General features: G+C 40.9%; 1 protein-coding gene across 2 annotated transcripts in view; it reads right to left on the reverse strand.

Moving 5' to 3' along the window:
* The window catches only part of LOC125761903 (uncharacterized transmembrane protein DDB_G0289901), a 275515-nt gene that overhangs the window by 239436 nt on the left and 23929 nt on the right, over positions 1 to 12150 (reverse strand). For both annotated transcript variants that reach the window (XM_049423482.1, XM_049423473.1), the window contains exon 2: positions 274 to 314. The gene's annotated coding sequence lies outside the window, so the exon portion shown is untranslated. The remainder of the gene's footprint in view (positions 1 to 273; positions 315 to 12150) is intronic.

The raw sequence follows: 12150 nt of genomic DNA on the forward strand, positions 1-12150 counted from the left end.
TTGAGCATTGTGGTAGTAGAAGGATGCAGTTATGCTGAAAATTAACTGCAAATCGTACGGGTAAGCACTTTGAGTGGCAGCAGAAAATGCATAAGAAGCTGCATCATATATGCATTCATTCGTGGTTTTGTAGGATTGAGAAATTTAATTAAGCTCCCGCAAAAGATTGATGTGGTGTCGAGTGGAATGGTACTGAACTTATTTCTATTCATTTAGTATTTCGTACGGTACAGGGTTTTTGATTTTAATTTAGATAAATGAAGCATAACTTACCTTTTTTCCTGTGCAGAAGAATCGTCTATCGAGTCCAAAATCTGTTGAATGTTTAAAATAGAGAGAGAAAAATTAAAGAATGTTTCAAATATACAACAATTAATACATTCAAAGTGTACTAAAGCTAGATATTTGTACAGCTTCATAGCAATATATTATGTGCGTAAACTTAGCTCAAGTTGAAATCTTCTTTTGATAAATAAAATTCTATTGATAAATGCTAAAAAGGCAGCCCAGTGTGGGCGATGGTACAGGTTTTTACATGGCAGGACCTGGTATCAAATCCCATTTGGACCAAACCCTCGAACGTAGAACTGGAAACTGCTACGGATAAATAATGTCAAGAAATGACTGGTCAAGATCTCTTGGAGCCGGTAATGACTAGCCAAGATCTCTTGGAGTTCTAGTGCCACAAAAAGAAAGAAGAAATAAAATTGTGTTTCTCCAAGTTGCAAGGTACTCGAGTTACAAGAATTCGGAAATACATAGATTATGCTACTTTTTTCCAGTAAGTGGAGTTTCTTATTTTGTGTCATATGGAAAAGATCTAATGTCAAATTTTATGTTTGGCATTTGTTATCGTAAAGTACGCGTCTTTCGACATTAAAGAATCGTATAATGTTGGTGCAACCAACGGCCATCGTAGTGTGATAAACGATTGAATAAATCACAAATAAATCTTCACATTTTCGGCTCTGAATTGGTTTGAAAAAAAAAACAACTTTAAAAATTTCCTTTTGAATTATTCTACTGCAACTACTGCTTTGCAACTGTAATCATTTTAAAATGAGCTTTAGGCAAACATTTATCTTTATTGACGTAATTATCTTCTCAGCGTTGCATCACGAGGATCCGCACGGCGTTATTTAATTAAAATGGTTACAGGAACTTGTTGAGAACTTTTACGTTTAAAGTCATACATTAATGTTTTTTAGCCAAACCATGTGGTTATTTGCGGTATGCTCATAAAATCTGTAGTGCATGTAGTTTTCCGGGAACTGATTCTGGTTTCTTCTTCCCAATAAACACAAACACACACACACACACTCACAAAACACTCGTCAAAGTGCACGCTTCCCGTACCGTCTGCCACCGTGAGCGTAATGAGGCGTGGGGATTAAATTACCAAAATACCACCTCATGAGCTCCATCTCCGAAAGGTAATTCAATTGCCTCGTTTCTCGTGCGCAAGAATTGATGTGGCCGGTCATGAAGCCATTACTTATCCGGAGTCCGAAAATCTTCGAACCATCCTCCCCATGCACCCTTTTCAAACTCGTCCGAAGTGCTTTAGTGCCCGCTCACGTCAGACGAAACACGCAATCGACCGCAATCGCAGCGAGTCTTCGGGGGGGCTGTACTCCGGTACACCGTCAGCCAGTGCAAAATTAAGTCATTATTGGCGGCTTACAACTTCCAACTTAACCGAACCCGGTACCGGGTGGCTGTCAACGGGGTGGTTTGGAATGCACGGCAAAGGGGCAGGCAAACCTTTGGGGACTTCAAAACAACCAAACGGAACGTCTGCCCGTCAACCACACTCAATCATCAGCTACGGGAATGTGGCCGGCGGCCAATTACAGATATTACGGACGATGATTACGAGATCGTTTGCGGAACCGAACACGCTTCACCGCCGTAACCGTGATCTTTCCGCAGGGCTTGCGAGTCGAACACGCTTTGTCTGCAATTTGGCGATCCGCAATCTGACTACAAAGAGAGACTCGGCAAGAGACTTCTAGCGTCGAGGTCCTCGAAGCCGGGAACCAGGGCAAAAGGGAAGATATGCAATTTGCTGCGGTTTGCTCGTTACGGAGCCGTTCGATCGGGATTCGATCGTGTACGGTGCCGATCGATTGGCGGCCATATCTAATTGCTGCGGCCATCTTCAACGATGGACGCCGTTCGGCAGGATCGCAGCACCATCCTTAGCGGCTGATTTATCTCGGTACGATCTCGGGCGAAAGGCGATCTGGACACAGTCGCGTCTCGAGGTTGCTTAATTTTAATAAAGAATCAATAAATAACTTTATCATGTGCGTTCCGTTCCGTCCCAGCTGTCAAGCTCACCCCACCATCGTTGTCAAACTCGGGCGCCCGGCCAAGAGCGCAAAAAGGCGTTGCAACCGTGCCGAATTTGTGGAGCTGCGTGGTAAAGTTTACCTTCGGGTGAGCGTTGCCCTTTCTGCCAAAAAATAACGCACTCTGCCCCCATTGGTCGATGCCGTTTCGATCGGTTTTGATCGAGGGTCTGACCGTTTGCTTCATTATTTTACTGCCGGAAGCGTAAGGCAGCACCACGCGGGATGCTTTCTTCCGGTTGCAAGCAGCCGTGCAAAATGTGCATTTGAATTTCAATTTTGGGAAGGGCTAGGCAGATGAATTGTTCGTGTGTGTCTGTTTTTTTCTTGCAATGCACTCGAGCCAATCGTTGCATTGCATTGTGCAATTGCAAACGGAAGCAGGTGCGCCACACAAATCGTTCCGATGTTGCAAATGGTACCGCAAAAAAAAAACGGGGCAAGAGAAACCATTTTGTGAGTTTTGCTTGGTGGAGTGGGGTAAAATTGAAGTTTGTGAACGAAAGAAAGAAAAAAAGATTTTTTAATGGGTGCAGCTGTCATTACACGAGCATGCATGCGGAAAACGAAAGGGGATAACTAAAATATGAAATGAAACATTTGTTTTATGATATATTTTAGAATATTTTTGGTAATTAGAGGTTTTTAATTTACTTTCTAATTTATTGAATATTTAACCAAAGTATTTTGACTTTTCTTCCAAGAATTAATTTTCCTAAACGTTGCAAATTCATAGTCCGCAATGTAATCAATTACATTCATAATAAATTGCCCATGATTAGACAAGAAATATATCTTTAATGTACCATGAACCCATCCCTTTCCGTGGCGTGCAAAGAATTCGATCGCTAGCAGTCTCGCGCTACCCAAAAACCATAATTGCATTACTCCTCGGTTTAGAACCGCTGATTGCAAATAGACCTTCCGAACCGAACTGAATGCACGATAATTAAAATAATTCATGCACCGGGTCCGCAGGAAAAAAAACCCAACCAAAACTACCCCGGTAATGAAAATTCTTACCTTTTCAGCTTAGGAATGCTTTCGAGGCGAACTTCACAAAAAACCCCAGACATTTCTGTCTTGCTCATCGACTTGTAACCGCTGTAACCGATTCGAGTACCCGTGGATGGAAGGTATGCGTTGCAAATAATAGAAGCAATTCCTTAGAAAATGTCTGGAAAGCTTTGAAATGAAGTAGCAAAAATGTTACCAGCAGCCAACGTTCGGTGAAGAATTGTGCAATCGATCGATGGCAAGGAATTCGATCTGGAAAATGAGAGCTGTTCGCCAAAACGTCACGATTGTGATTGAGTGGCATGGCCGCTATTCGTTCATTCGTTTTGAGGTAATAGAAAATGAAAAATTTCTTTTTTCCTAGAATTGAGATCGGTAAAAAAAAAGTTTAATATTTCCCTTCAAAAATGTTTGATCGTTGGGCAGTTTTTGCTTAAATAACTTCATTTTGAACTGGAATTTCAATGCATCAAAAATGGTGGAGTTTTGTATACAAATGATTCATTTTTTTCATATTCTATTAAATTCTATGAACGAAATATTTTCGACTCCTTCAGATCCGATCCGACCCGATTCGACAGCCTCATTTCTTCATTTTCCTAACGAGTTCCCAGATTTTTAAAGCTAACTTTATTAAATTTGTTTGGTTATTACTGTTTTACGAAACGTTGTGCCAGTATCCTGAATGAATTTTACTATGTCTATAACAATGAACGTTTCTGTACTGTCCATGAGCTTTTCTCTTACTGTCTACACCATTCCATTTCTGATTATTTTGATTCTTGTCTTAAAATCTTCAATATAAAGTCAGATGACATCTTTATTCTATTCAACGAATATTTCGACGAACAATAATAAATTTAATATAATTGCATTTAATTACTTCATCTTTAGCAATTTGTAAAAATTGCTTTTAATTTATAATCACTACTGCAATAGTAGCGATAATTCTATGAGTTCGACAACCCTCTCCCATTGATGCTTTCCCCCTAGAAAGTCAAACAGGCAACGATTTATTTTCATTTTTTTCCACAAAACTCATTAAACTGATACGTTAATGCACCACTTTTTTTAGTACCTTTCATCACTTGAAATTCATTTAAGCTTCATTCGTTAATACGAGTTCAATCTCAACGAATTCGCCGACGGCACCCAGTGCATCCTTCGCACCCCACAGTACACCCACCCAGAGTGGATGGATAATGAGACGGCAACCGAGTCGCGAGCATCCAATTCCTATCGTAAGTGATTACTTGATGTCAGCGAAACAAAGCACTCGAACCGATGGTACCAATGGTTGCGTGAAGTGTGCCCTTTACACTTCCCAAAAAGCGACCATAATGTATGGAAAATAGTGCTTCCTCGTTTTGTGCAATCCAATGCACACGCTTTCCAATCAATTTCAAGCGTTGCCAACGTACCCGCGCATCCTTTACATCGCGCGTAACGAACGAGACACTTCCGCAACAAAGTGACGACAGGGCGGCTGGGTATGGGACGATCTCCACCTGACACTCCACGCAGAATGCACTCCAAGAAATGTGTGCTGGTACGGTTTTATCTCCCCAACCCTTCCCCGTTTTTGCACAGTTATGAATGCAGTTTTGTGCAATGGGTGTTGCAGTTACACTCGGGAGATTTCCAACCCGCGGCAAGTCCTACTAACCCCGTAAGTGCGATACGCATGCGACAGTTCGGGCTGGTAGGGCTTCGGCCGGGGTGAGGGCAATGTGAACATTTTGTCGGCAATCTCATCACAAAACAGCGGCATTTTCTGTGTCCTGCTAGCACCAGTTACAGTGGAAGGAAGGCCGGCTGGTTGGGTGCGAGGGTTTGAGGAATGTCATTGATTGGCGACAGCTTGGTTTGTAAAATGCTCGTGGAGTGGGGCAAAGGGTGCAAAGAGAGGGTGGAACCTTGTTTATACACGATGGCTGCACAAGTCGGTGCGATTTGCAAGAATGTGGCAATGCATTATCATAGATTTGCCAGCATCGATTCGGTCGCGTTTCGGAATCGTGTATGCAGGCGTAAACATTCCACCAGCCGCCAGGAAAAGTGTGTGTGTGTGTGCTGCTCTGTGCTGGCGTACGTGGATGACAATCTTGCGTACTACGGAAAGCCGGAGGCAAAAACGGCAGTTCGGGATCTATAATTTATTATATTAGACAAATAATTCCATTCAATTCAATATCAAATGCCAATGGCGGGCGCTGGGACTTCTTCTGGTATGCCAGCGCACAATTGAACGTATGCCGAGCGTATGGGTTAGGCGATTCTTCCATTTCGGTTTCGGTGAAGATTGCATAAAATGCGCACACCGTTGCATCATGTCGCATCGAGAATTGCAACGGTCCGAAACGAAAATCGAGAACAATTAGGAAAGTATGCAAAGTTCCCCTCCTAGCAGAGAGCCGGATGGAAACGTAATTCAAACTGCATTGTTTCTTTTTCCCCATGGAGACATGGGGCCGTTTTGTGTAGGCGGCTTCATCTTTGTTGCATTTAATTGGAAAGGCTTTCCCCCTTCGTGAAAATCCCTTTCTACTACCACCAGCTTAGGTGGATAGTGTCAAGGCACAAAACCGGCCGGACACATTCAAGCATGGATAGGGAGATCTTTATCGCGACCTATGGTCGGTGTAAACACATTACAAGATATCCGTTAGTGATAGGTACAACCCAGTGCCAGGATGTTTCTCTCGCTCTCCATATCATTCCGGGTGGCCAATTGTGTTGTGGTGGTGCGTGATTTATGCAATCCATAGTAAAAATAGACAATCCACTCCATTTTGCTAGATGCGTGGGATGAATGCATTGTCGTACAAAAGGGTTGTTGTTTTGGGTTTGCTAATAAAACAATTTCCTGAATCTTGGCATGTGGTTGAGGCACGTTTAGTACGCTGTGTGGTATGTTTCAATATCGCATGCACTGGAGAGTAAAGAGTATTGGTAAACATTTATTTATTCGGCTCGGATCGAACGACAACATCATCTGACTAGAATAGCAAACAATTATTGCTTTTTTGTTAACATTAAGTTACCTACGAAAATTGAAATGAAATGAAAATTGAGATTTGATGTATTTTGTAACCTTTTCAAGGATTGAAATAAACTCAGAAATCAGAAAAGATTGTCAGTGTTGTGAATTTCTCAAAGAAAACTACCTCAGCTATTGCATTGAGAGTGTTTTAGTGGATGAATATTAAACTCTCATACCAGAGTACGTGACCGAAAACATATAATAGCTTAAAACATGATGGATTTAAAAGCTTCTATTCGGAGCACAAAAGAGTGTTCGGTACTCACCGGTGTTTCATCATTTAAAACCAAATATTTAGAGCAGCATAAAAATTCCAAATATATTAATAATGAAAATATTTGAAGACAGTGGATCGCCGATTATACGGGAATCTTTTTTCTGGCTGTCCCATTATCCGTGCAGCTCGGAAATGACTGTTCTAAAGGCGAATTGATATGTTAATTGCATAATCGAAATAAAAACCTCAATAGCGAACAATACAATTGCTCAAGTTCGACCAAATACAATAAATTTATTTTGCAAAGTGCAACTTCTTAGTTTCATCTAGCTTTAGACAAAAGTTCATTCATGACACACTAAACACTAATATTTATCAATAAAAAGAGTTGTGTCTATTATCCGTGATGTTCGCTTTTCCGGCAAGAACTGAGTCCCGATGTGCACGGATAATCGGCGTATTACTACTGTATTATCAATCTCTACCTATGTTACAAAAATTTCAATTTATAACAGAATGCCGTCTTTTATTTCCTGTATAAAATGCTTAGAAAATACAAACAATGGCTTCATTGAACAGACGCTTTTTTCCTACACTTAAAATACCCTTGATCAGTTATACCGCCAGGCCGTCCTAATTGAAATGAATAAAAAATAATCCTGATTGTGATTTTTTAAATATCCGAACTTCAAAGACTCCAAAAGTGAATTGCACGTAATGGAGGCCCTTTTTAGACGGGAAAGAAAGATTTCTTTTGTATTTAGTATGTAAGCATAAATGCTAGCTACGTTTATTAAGCCAATAGCAGACGTACATATTTATTTGTTAAATAAAATCAAACGAATTCTTCACTGAAACGAAGAAGAGGCACAATAGAAAATTTTATTTTATGTTTAAATAGTATATTTTTGTCACAGTTACAAATAATCGCAACAAATTGAGGTTGTTATTGTTTGTTCCTTCGACACAACAATTTTCTCGATGCAAAACTTAGAACCAGCAACCCAGCAACGTGCTCATAAGTGGTGTTCTTTGACAGCATCCCTAGAACGAAGGGATATTTTCTATCTCTTTTTGCTATATTTCGCCTTGAAGCATCCCAGCAAAACAACAAACAACAACAGCACTGGCAGATTGGTGGACATGATTAAAAATAATCGCTTTCGGTATAACGCAAAGTAACTACCCCCACAACCCCTCCAACGCCCCCACCCCTATTTGGGGACAACTTGACAAGACAATAGGATATAGGGAAACTCCCGTTACCGCTCGAATACATTTCGCCCTTTTGTGGACCTCCACCACCTGAAACTAGCACTCCGGTTAATGCGACGAGATTCCACAAATGGGGCGAACGGTTCGTTCGATTAAACGCATAAATTATCAGTCAAAGCGGGTGGAGACGGGGGTTCGCGAGTTGCAACATTTTGATGCACACGTGGCACGATTCGGAAGGAATAATTCCGTACCGGATTGGTTGGATGTATGCAGATCTATTGGCAATCTCGGTATTGGTTCGTACCGCACAAACATTTTTACATTAAGCCACGCGACAGGAATGTTGGCAACAGGGTGAAGATCGGTAGTTGTTCCAGGAGCGGTACAATAAAATATGTTTAGTGATAACAAAGTGTGTATTTGTCGCACGGACAGCAAACACAGTGTGTAAAGCCACACTGGGGGGTAATATTGGTGGTACGGTGGTGGATTCGTTTGTTCAGCAAAGGATGCACTTTTCCTCCCGCGCGTTTTGTCACTAAAGATAGAGTGCATTTCACACACACATACACATATGCTATGTGCCAAACACTAGCCTGGGTTTTCTATCTCTTCTTATGCAAAACACAAAAAAGGGAATATTCGTTCCATCCCTGCCGAATGCCATCTTGTGGCTTGCTTAAAAGCAATTTATGCAACCAGAGATATTCTGCGACAAGCCCTGGAACGGCCTGGATGCAACCACTCGTCTCGGTATGTGCGGTAGCACATGGTGAAGTGTGTCTGTGTGTGCTTTAAAATTTATGTTTCTATTTTATTCATTTCGCCTGACCATTTCCCATTTTGCCATCCGCTGGCAAACAATCTCTGTTTCCTTTTGGGGCCCCGGGAACGGAAGCCTTCACATATCGGGAGCCCGTTTGTTGCGCACATTTGGAGTTTGCAATTTGAAGTGAACCTGATTTGGAAAAGGTACGAATGTTTTATTTTTTTTTCCTTCTTGTGCTAGTTTAGGGGCAACATTTGTCCGGAGTTCAGAAGGGGCCACATTCTTTAGGAGAAGCTTTTTAGGTGGAAAATGGTAAGCTAAGTAAGCTTCAATGGTGAGTGTTAAAACTAGGAAAAGATAACTTGATGTTGCACATGTTTTTTTTATTCCAGCTGACGAAAATGGGTTCTCTCATGTGAAGTTCAAAAAGTGCTTGCAATGAGCTCGCACAATCCATTATCAGCCACACGTCAACAGGGAATTAGAGCGGAATGGGTCAAAATGTGACATATTTTTTTGTTTATTTTTAAATTTATTTTATAGATAAGTAAAACTGAAAATATATAGAGGTAAGTATAAATAAATTTTAATTTTATTTTTTTTAAATATATTTTTATGATTCATTTATTTATACCTAGTTCAATGAAAATTAAATTGTTTTCATGTTTATTAGATGTTAATTTTTCGTTAAAAAATGTGTAACATTTTTCCTAATTAAATTTATCGTGGTAAATCTTTTTTTTCACCACTACAGTTCACCAAAGTGTTGTACGGTTTTCACTTTTATCAGCAGATTGGAATTAATGACGGGCCGTTTAAAACTGTTTTCGTTAATCTTTAGCCGTAAACAAATTCAAGGCAGTGCTGTACGATAAGCGTAAAAAAACAAACAAATTGAGCAAAATATAGGCGCTTCGCCGAAAGCGACGTTCAACTTTGTACGAATCCATTTAACATGAGGTCCGGGGCTGGTTCTGGTTCTCGGCTTTTCGCATCCGTTCTTTTCGCAGCAACACGAAAACGCACTTTTCAAAAGCCGATAGTGGTTGATTTCCATTTTTCCCATCTACGCACGTTCGAACCATTCGAAGAGGGCTGTTGTTGGAGCCATGTGCTTTGCCGGTTAAAATTATTGCATCTTATGCAATGGGTATGTGAAAAGTTTCCACCCCAAAAGCTGTGAAATGTTAAGTTTTGCTGTTTGTAAGCTAGAATACGGAGCATCAGTACGGCCGAGCTTATGTGTTCTTATGGCAAAATGGTATCTTTTAGGTGTAAGCAGATATCTATTGGCAGAAGCGTTCTTTTGCTTCCTTTGCACATTGGCAATTTTGTGGCAAACGTTGAATATTTCCAAACGAATGCCGATTGCCCCCCACTCGGGGGGAGATGATAGTTCGACGAGGCGCAATCCAAACATGCATGCAATTTGCAATTCAAAGTAAGCTGGCAGCTGTTTAAATGGTCGATGCTGGTCCGATTACTTCGAGGTGTTGAAGAAATGGAAAATGTATCAAAAAAAATGGACAACTTACTTCGTGATTAGTGACGGTGCATGGGGGTTCAAAAATATATTAAGCTTCTAGAGTAGAGAATTTATTTGATTCTTTCATCATAAATAAAATGCATAGAAGCTACATTTGAATGTTTGAAAACGAATTTTATGTGACTGCAAATGGTTTCGTACACACCCTATGAATGTAATAATATGAGCAAGATCTATCTAAATTCAAACCCTTGGTATAGACTTGAGTGTTGAGAAAACTGCCTAGGTAGGGAAGTTTGATGCACTTATGGAGATTAAATTGTTCCATCGATGCAACCCCCTTTTAGAACCACTCCTTCCGAGTTGCCATTCGGAGAAGTCCTCGCATTGCAAGAAATAGTGAAATCAGCTGAAAAGGGAAACAAACAGCACAAGCAAAGCAAAAAAAAAAGTGTAAATCCTTCGTCGCTTACGGTGAGAACGAACATCGAGCATGAAGACAGCGATGCAATTGCCGAATGCCGAACCGGCCGGAGCATGCATGTATAATAAAAGATATTATGCATTTACACATATCCAGATAGATTAATACGTTTCCCAGGTTTTTCTCTGCACGAGAGCTCGGTTAGTATCACGCGCGCTCCTACCATCCACAGCCGTTTGCTCCCCCCCCTTTGACACGTCTTTTGCCTTCGCAAGCAACATTTTCCAACCAAGTCGCTGGAGGGCCCCGGACTAGCAATCGTGCACGTGATCATTGGACGATCACCGCTCGTGGAGGGCGTTCGTGATCGTAAACATAGGCAAAGGCATTTATAAAATTGAGCACAAAAAAAATCCCCACCAACCCCGAGTACAAGAGGATTGCAGGAAGGTTGGCTCAAGCCGTTTTGCTGCAAATAGTTCAGCCACGGCTGCAATCTCACTATTACCGACACCCGTCGGTATCGAGCACTCTATTAACCACTCACATATTAATGTCTCAATTGAGCTGATCTGTAGGGAGAATTCAAACGGAGAAGAAACCCGCTTGATCAGTATCGATGGGCGGGTGAGCGATTGCATTATGGTTCGTTAGGTTGAGGTGACTGCAAACGATTGCAACTGCGTGTACCCCCGGCCGTTTGCCTACTTTTTCGGAGGCTCAAACGTGAACTTGTTTTTTCTACTGTAAAATAGGCACGGTAAAATCGAAGGTGCATGCTGCATAATTGAAATAATTTTGCACTGATCTAATTTGACACCTGAACCCCCATTAATGGGGAGCGCTGTAAAACTGATCCGTTCGTGGCGAACGTGGTGATCGTGCAGTTGCGCAACGGGCGTAATGTTCGTGTGTACGCGGGTTGAACGTTTAGGTTTAACATTAATATTGCAGCTGAAGGGACATTAATCATTTATCGAACGGAAATGACGGCTAATTTTGCTGTTTGTTTCAGCTTGGGTTTATGTTGCATTTCGTTAAATTTGACAAGCATTGCAACATTGTAGATGTAAGCAAAGGGATTCTGGGTGTTTATTGGATGAAAATTTAAGGTAAAATTGATCAAATTAAAGTTGAGTTTATAATTAATCTAAAAATAATGAAACAGAGTAGAAGCGTTTTTAGCAACCAATAATAACCCATCTTTCGTTATTATTCATTCAAATGCTTTCATCGAAGTCTTTTTATTTGCGAGTATTATAGACATCTTACTTACTTATCAGGCGCTAAAACTGATTCTTGGACTTAGCATGCTGCCAAAGGTCTCTAAATCGCTCACGTTCAAACGGGATACCCAAAAATACTTTACAAGCTAGGTATCCCTCTTGTACTAGAATGACATGAGTAGCTCGCCGCAAACTCGCAAGTCTAATTCGCAGTACGATAGTGAAGTTATCGTAGAAATAATAAAGATCGTCATTATAGCGGCCTTCATTCTCCTCCCACACATACAGGACACACAAATCTTTCAGGACATCTCCCTCTCAAAAGCGGCTAAAAGGATTTCGTCAGTTTTGAATTATGTCCAAGTCTCATAAGTGTAAGTGAGTACTGGAACTATG

This window comes from Anopheles funestus, chromosome 2RL (genome assembly GCF_943734845.2).
Source record: "Anopheles funestus chromosome 2RL, idAnoFuneDA-416_04, whole genome shotgun sequence".
NCBI lineage: Eukaryota > Metazoa > Arthropoda > Insecta > Diptera > Culicidae > Anopheles > Anopheles funestus.